The sequence below is a fragment of the Parus major genome, chromosome 1A, assembly GCF_001522545.3.
Source record: "Parus major isolate Abel chromosome 1A, Parus_major1.1, whole genome shotgun sequence".
NCBI classification, from domain to species: domain Eukaryota; kingdom Metazoa; phylum Chordata; class Aves; order Passeriformes; family Paridae; genus Parus; species Parus major.
Window position 1 is genome coordinate 27,558,518 of NC_031773.1, and position 6,652 is coordinate 27,565,169.

Below are 6,652 nucleotides of genomic sequence, written 5' to 3' on the forward strand. Positions count from 1 at the left end.
GGGGTTCTGAACAATTTAATAATTTTATTTACCATTTTATCATAACAGACCCGAAACATCACCAATGCCAGACAAGATTTTAGTCCACTTGCATTAGTTTTCACCAAAAATACCTTATTTTCAGATTGTTCAGGCAAGTATTAATTTATTCCTGGGAAAGGCACGTGCGTCACTATTCTATTTAACATCTATTTATGCTCATCTGAAACCAACAGTATGTCAGCAATGTGAAATAACTATAGGGATGTAAATTTTTAAACAATTTCATTATCATGAATTGTGTAATGTTTATCATAGGAAAAAAAAGTCTTTGCACTGTGATTCCTTCTGTTTCTTTCCAGACACTTCCCTCAGCTTTCCTGCCAAGCTTTCAGAATTTTAAATTGTTTAATATAGTCTTTGAACTGAGGTCAGGAAGAGGTCAGTTGGAGGCAGTTTCCCAATGGGTTACTATACGGTTGTCTAAATGCAATTTATGGTCATTTTAAAGGAGCACTAAGCTGGAATTGAACATAGTTTATCAGACAGAAAATTTGCAGCATCTCACGATGCAAATTGTACTTTCTGACTGCTACACAAAGACCTTTTATGTAGATCAATATACTATATTTTTCTTAGAGGACCTTTAGATTTTTTTTAATTAAATTTGTGTATATTAAAAAATTACAACCACACAAGATCTTTCATTCACAGAGATGTTTATTTTTGTCTTCAATGTTTGTAGGGAATACGATTTCACTACAAAAGTGTCTCAGAGAAACTCCATTCAAAGTCTAGGCTTAAGAATGAAGGGAAAATATACTTTCAGCTGTACCAGTCCTGAGCAAAGTTTAAAAAAAAAAATTAAAGGAAAATCCACTAGAGATAGGAAGCAGCACCAATTAAACCAGAGGGCCTCTTACTGATATCTGCTCATGCTTTCTTTTCTGCTTGAAAATTGGTAAAAACTTAGGTAGGAAAAATTACTTTATTAGAATTTGGACATAAGATTCACAGTCCCAATCTCTCACCAAATACTATCCTTTTTTTAATAGTTAAGAGTCCAGGGCCTCAGTTTTACTTTCCATTATGTAGTCAGGACTGCTAACAGCAAGACTGTTGCCCCCATGGTGTAACATTTTCTCTTACTCAAATTGGTAAATAAATATTTATTTAATATACTTCTTTTAATAAATATTTATTTCCTATCAATACCAAGTTCCTGAAAAGTTACATTGTTCTTAGAAGTATACTACTCGTAGCAGTTATAAAACTTCTGATAACATCAGGTCTCAAAACAATTCAAGTGGCTTACAATCTGTCTCTTGTTGTTTCAGTGAAAGGATTTCAAGCCATTGGTAACACTTGGTACTTAACAGTTGGTTTATCCAGGACATTCAGTTTCAATCTGACAAAGTAAATACTTCTAAGAGTCAGAACAGAAAAGGCACTTACTCATTTTGGGGAAGACACCTGGCAGGTAAGATTTTTATTTTCAAAATAACAAGCCCTTTTTCTAATAATAAAACACTTAAAAAACTAGTTGGATAAACATAATCCTTATGAACAAAACCAACTTAGGTACCCCTTCCCAAGAAAGGTAATATTGTCCTTGACTGAGAAACTGAGAAATGCGAAAGCATCCAGAAATACAAGTTTTATTCAGTTCTGTGATATTCCAGCAGACCATCACAACTGGCTAGAAGAAAACATCTCTTCCAAAGAATGGATGTTTTACAAATTGAAAGCCTCAGAATTTTCTGGACTGTTTTTTATTAGGTACTTATATCAGCAATAAAATGTAAGATTCTAATGTGTATAACCAGGAACATCACCTTGGTTACAACTGACAACCTGTGACTTCAACCAGAGGAGTAAATCTTTTATCAAACTTCCTTGCAATTGAATCATTGCCTCAGTGATGCTCTGTGTAAGGCACTTAGTAAATTTTAAGAGCATCTGACAGTACTGTTGGTAGTTTAGATTTGTTTGTGAGGATGCTCTAACAATGCTTCAAGGTTAACAGGTTAAGGTGTGGAATAACCACTGAAAACAGCCATAAGAATTACTGGCCACAAAACTCTTCAGAAGCCACATCCATTCTAGTCTAGGCTCATATCACCCTTGCAACATAAAGCTATCCTTTTCTTAGCAGTCCAGGAATTAGACCCTTTAAAATTGTGTAGTAGCTAATTGTAAGAGAGGAATTAATTTTGTTCCTAACTCTTTCATCAAAACTTCCGCCCTTTCAATAAATAACTTGTATGCAAGAGTGAAATATTCATGGTACTTACTATTTAATTCACAAAACCCTACATCTTTAGACCAAAGGTTACTCAAGCAACAGCCATCAAGAATTATAAAGCAAGACACACACGTAAGAAGCGTGCATGTTGCCTACTTCCAATACAGTACACAGAGAAGGGAACACTAAACAGACAAAAAAGACAAAGAAGCCATTATATGGCTCTTCTAGGGATTATTCTGAAAATACAGTTTTTGTTCTTCCTTCCGCCCTCATTACTCTCTTTTTGTTAGACTGAGGCTTTTTGAAGGTGTTTGACATTTTAGAAACAGAAGCTTCCTACTTGGAATTTCTGTAGGAAAGCAGAGAAAGCACTCAGTATCTGTGCATGCTCTTCAGCTCTCCTCCAGTAGGGACTAAAAGCATTTTACTTGGCAACATTTGCCTCCATCAACTGGAAAGAAATTTGCTTATTTTGCCACATTTGGAAGCCTCATGCCATAGAACAATACTATTTACAGAGACACAGATAATTGGCATCCCAAAATACCAGATACCTCAGAGTGCTTGAATGGTACAGGATCAGTGTAACTAAGTTTGCTCAGCACGAATCTGTTCAGGTAGTCAATTATACAGAAATAAAGACAACAGTGACAAAATTTATATTGACCTTTAAGCTCCCACATACTATTATTCTGTATGACCATGCTGATCTTAAAGAAACAAAAATAGAGTTGATGAACTGGGAACAGCAGTCAAATTCCCCACTGAAAAAAGCAGGCCTAATAAATTATTTTCAACTCACTGCATCCACTTATACCATAGATGTACTTAAGAGAAACTAAAGGAAAGGGAGAAGAAGGAATCAGAATGTGTTTCCTTCAGAGATGGGAGTAATGATAATACATGTAACCTGAAGAGATTTCCCTTGCCTAGATTAATTCAAAGCTGAAGGCTGTTACAGAAAGAGATGATCAGTCAGATGCCAGATTTTCCTGATCTGTGCCATCAGGAACTGGGCTTGACATTGAAGCATTTTTATTTATTCTGTACAAAGAATAATCAGCTTGAAATAGATTATTCATGGATGACAGTTATATATTAGATGCATATAAATGGTAAATTAGATCTGTGTTCCCAAAGTGGGTATTCAGAAAGCAGAATTGGCCTGACCCTTCACTTGCCTTAACAGATGCAAAGAGATTGAACAACTCCATTCTTCTTTAGTGACAAATATCTGGGACTATCTTTGAACCAAACAGAATTTGCAGTTTGTAGACTCTAGTGATCTTGGGAAGAGGTTAAAGAGCCACATTTCATTAGCCTGGGTTATATTTATTTCCTTTTCCTGCATCCTTTTGCTTCTTCATACAGAAGTGGAAAATTACATGCACGTGGTTAGCAGGTTATCAAAAACTACATTAACAGTCTCTGTTCCTCAGCTGTCTTCTCAGTAACCCCACTGTAAATTAGAGCTCCATTGGTCTACAGCTACATGTCTTTAAAGCCTGAGGAAGCACATTCACTTTGCTTTGACCACGATCAGTATTTATACACAGATGTGCTGGTTTTGGCTGGCACAGTTAATTTCTTCACAGCAGCTGGCATGGGGCTGTGTTTTAGATTTGTGCTGGAAACAGTGTTGATAACAGATAGTTCAGCTGTTGCTGAGCAGAGCTTACCCAGAGCCAAGGCCTTTTCCACCTCTCACCCCACCCCAGCAGTGAGGAGGCTGGGGGTGCACCAGGAGCTGTGAGGGGACACAGCCAGGACACCTGACCCCAAGTGACCACAGGGATAGCCCAGAGCATGTGGTGGTGTGCTCTGCATACAGAGCTGGGGGAAGGAGAAGGGGGATGTTTGGAGGGATGGTGGTTGTATTTCCTGGTCATAATTACCCACAATGGGGCTCTGCTTTCCTGGGGATGGCTGAACACCTGCCTGCCCATGGGAAGTCATGGATGTTTTGCTTTGCTTGCATGTGCAGCTTTTGCTTTACCTGTTAAATTGTCTTTACCCCAATGCATGAGTTTTCTGACTCTTACTCTTCGAATTTTCTTCCCCACTGCTCAGAGGGAGATTGCACAAAGGACTGTGTGGTACTTACTTGCCAACTGGGGTGAAACCATGGCAGAAAACAATGTAATCAAATGTAATCCAATGTAATCTAGGCCAGGTGACCTGGATCGTGAAAACAGTCCTGCTCAAATACTCCTCCCTCTGCTGAGATATGCCATACTTTCTACAAAATAATTAACATTTTGGAACTACTTTTTAGAATATTGTTACTGAACAGTATTTTTTCTGGTGGTAATTTTCTTTTTAAACATATGAGACAAAGAGCGATTAAATAAGGTTACAATTTTGTCTTTTACAAAACCCCAAATGGGACAGCAATCTCTTGTAATCATTGTTAATAATAATCATTAAGAGCTATGGAAAATGCTTTTGCCATTCATCTTCCATGTTTAACTTCTTAAAAGTACACCTAAAACATCCTGTGTCCATTAAACTGTTCTTAAAATCTGCCATCAGCAGACAGAGCAAGTTCATTCTGATGACTTTTATCTGTCTCCCATAATAAAAGGGGCAAGATTAGGATTTAATACATCAGAGTGATTCAGTGGTGGTTTGTTTTCAATAATTTTTACCAACCAAGTTAAACAGTGGCTGTAATCAGCTCCTGCATTACTAAGACACTAGGATGTGAAATTACTATGTTTTTTCACTGCATTTTCTTTCACTGAATTTAATGGGTACAGTTTAGGTAGGGGGAGACACACCTGGATTCCTAGGCCTCGTCCACAGACATAACAGTCTTAGCACAATGTCTTAAGAAAGTCATACGAACATCACTTGCTGTTGGATAATAGTATTTTCCAGTAAGCATGCAGTTTCCATTGCTGTTGTACCATTTACTCCATTCTAGGCAGGAAGTTACAATAATTTCTATAGAGCACTGATTCGTAGTTAACTGACTAAGCACTTTCCCAAGTTTAATTAATGGTCAAATTCTGTTAATTCTTGTTAAAACATGGGTTCTTTAGATGTCAAGCTAAGCTCAATATCTGATTGTTGTCTTAGTCAAGTCTTCTAAGTCTCTTTTAATAGTTTCTCCTCTTTTTAAAACTTTGACAGCACAAAAGAAGACTATCTGAGCTTCTACAGTTTGACTGATTTTACTGTACAGTTTTTGCTAGTTTGAAGTTATAACCTTTCAAACTGAGACTGCTCTGACATAAGTTGGGGCTTAATTTCAGGTTAGGAAAACCTCTGAAAGCTCAAACTGTGTTTCCAGCACACCCAAATCTTAATATTGAGACAGAAACATGCATTTGCAAAATGCCATATTAGACAGACTGGTCCACTAGCCAAAACCAGAACTAACTTTTTATCTTATCTATCTTATTCCTGAGTAAGCACAGGCTAAATTTATTACAAGTATAGCACTTGCTGTTGCCTTTGGAGAAATTAAATGTAAATGCCTTTCTATTTCCCTATAGTTTCTGATTTTAAATTAAGTATACCCAGACTCCCTAGCAGGGAGGAGAGCCAAATAAAGGCATGTCACAGAAAAAAAAACCCCGAACAGATACAGTTAAAGAACCCTGGTTAAAAAGTACACAATAGATGGTTCCATGCCAAATCAATCCTGTTAACAAAGTAAAATCAATCAGCAAAATGTAGGAAACTGCCAGACTTTTGAGACAGGAGAAGAATAAAGAATTTAAGATGCAAGATGTGAAGTTCAGAAGACCTGCCTAAACAGTACAGTGAACCAAGACAAATTCTAGAAAGTACTGTCTCACATGGCTACTTGAAAATGTGCTGTTCATAATACTAAAAGAAGTAAAGTGCACAAATTATAAAATCAAACCATTTTTGGGATTTTACAATCTATGCCCCAAAACATCAAATATCTAGATAAACACATAATAGGTTAAAACTTCAGTCATATTCTTAATTATTGACTCTTAATGTCAAGAATTTTCAATTTTTAAATGTAATTTATTACTACCGCCTTTGTGGGAATAAAGATTTTATATGGCATAATTCAACCTGCTACTGAGTAGAAAAAATTTTGTTTATCTCCAATACATAGTTTTAAATTAATGAAAAAAAGAGATCAGTCAACTGTATATTTGTTCTTTTTCTTATATCACCTATAATTAATGGCAAAGTTAGGAAGATAAGAGACTGAATTACTGTACACTTTATCAATGAACTATTCATACTTAATTTTCCCCCATTTCTCTCCCCTTTTCCTTTCTGAAACCAGACAATCAACCAGCACATAAAGGAACTCATTTACATGGAACACTATCACACTTGTCTTTGTGGGGCCACCATTTCATGAACATCCCAGGATGTATGGCTGTTATAGACTGGTGCATATATAGATTTAACAAATAACAGTTCTTATGCAGA